The 1546-nt window shown below is 27.0% G+C and overlaps 1 protein-coding gene across 1 annotated transcript in view; it reads left to right on the forward strand.

The window, feature by feature from the left end:
* Positions 1–1546, forward strand: part of NARA5 (pfkB-like carbohydrate kinase family protein) — an 8264-nt gene that overhangs the window by 2222 nt on the left and 4496 nt on the right. The gene's annotated exons all lie outside the window — the stretch shown is intronic.

Below are 1546 nucleotides of genomic sequence, written 5' to 3' on the forward strand. Positions count from 1 at the left end.
CCACATAATAAAAAAAATGACAAATAAGAGATATAACCTATATAACAAAAAAAAATATGATTGATGATTCGTATAAATTTTTAAAAAAAATCTATAGAAATTTAAAATTTATGAGTAAATAGAATATAATTGAAAAATATAAATAATAATAATATAAATAAAAAAAATTAAATAAAAATTTGATCTTTTTATAATTTCACAATACAAAAGCATAAAAGAAAAGAAAAAAAGATGAGTGGAGAAATTTAAAAATTCAAAAAAATTTAAAAGTTTGAGTAAAATTTAATAAAGTTTGTAAAATTATTTTAATATTTTTTTAATTATATTAATTATTTAATAAAAAAATTATTTAAAAAAATTAATATATAAAAAAATTTAAAAACTTTGGAGACCATTACAAAGGGACGATTCGCCCCTGTATCTATATTTCTTTCTTACAAGCTATATGTTGAAGCTAGTTAGAGAGTTTGTGTGAGTGTACAGTCATCTAACCAAAAAAAAAAAAAGAAATTCAACAAAATCACGGGCATTGCGATTGTTTAATTCGATATATTTGGTAGTTATACAAAAACAATAAGAATCATTCTTGAATGCTCTCTAAACCAAATTTTTGGCAATTTATATCACAATTTGGCTACCAAATGTATTACAGTCAGGTGATTGAGGTTAGCATTTATATTACGGGTGTAGTTAATTATTTCAAAGGAAAAATTACCATCAAGTCAAATCTAAATTGTTATAAATCAAGCTTCTTCTTTTTTTATGTTTCATGTATCACCTAATTTCCAATTATTATTATGTTCTCATATTTGCACAATGCCATGGAACTTTAATGGGATTACACCGACTAAGTAAAATAAAAAGAAAAAGAAAAATTATGATTTGACATCGAAAATTGACTTGTTCTTCCTCATCATGATGCCAAATTGATTAAATTAATCTTTAATTCCTTATCATCAACCGCCTAAATGTCAGCCAAAATTTTACTCCATTATCTAAACAAGAAAATAAATTAAAAAAAAAATAAAGGAACAAAGCTAGTCTTATTGCATTACAACAAGACTTGAGAGAAACGTGTTGAAACTCTTTCAAAAGAACTCCAACCAGAAAAACATGCATACTACTTTCGACTTGGAACAACAAAAAGCACCAGGACTTACCCTGCAAAACTGATGTCTAACGCGCCCTTTGGTCGCGTTTGAGACCCCCTTTTTTTTGTTTGTTTTTTTTCTCTCTTTAAGCGAAGCTTTCTCAGGGCAGAGTGTACCCACAAAAGATCAGTACTTTCACCAAAAGGAATGTCATCACCAGTCACAGCAATTGCAACCATCTTTTATAAATTGTCTACTCACTCCATTCATTTCATTTCCACAGTGCAATTTTTCTCTTATAGTACATCCAGCTGCTATATATTTATATACAGAGATATATATATACACATTTTAAACCCCACAATACAATAAAAAGTTCTGTAAGCAAAAGAAAACAGTATCAAGAGCCTACACATCAAGCTACTCTTACTATCCAATATTTCTTAATCTGATCT

This window comes from Theobroma umbraticum, unplaced genomic scaffold (genome assembly GCF_002168275.2).
Source record: "Theobroma umbraticum cultivar Fairchild unplaced genomic scaffold, ASM216827v3 scaffold_147.0, whole genome shotgun sequence".
NCBI classification, from domain to species: domain Eukaryota; kingdom Viridiplantae; phylum Streptophyta; class Magnoliopsida; order Malvales; family Malvaceae; genus Theobroma; species Theobroma umbraticum.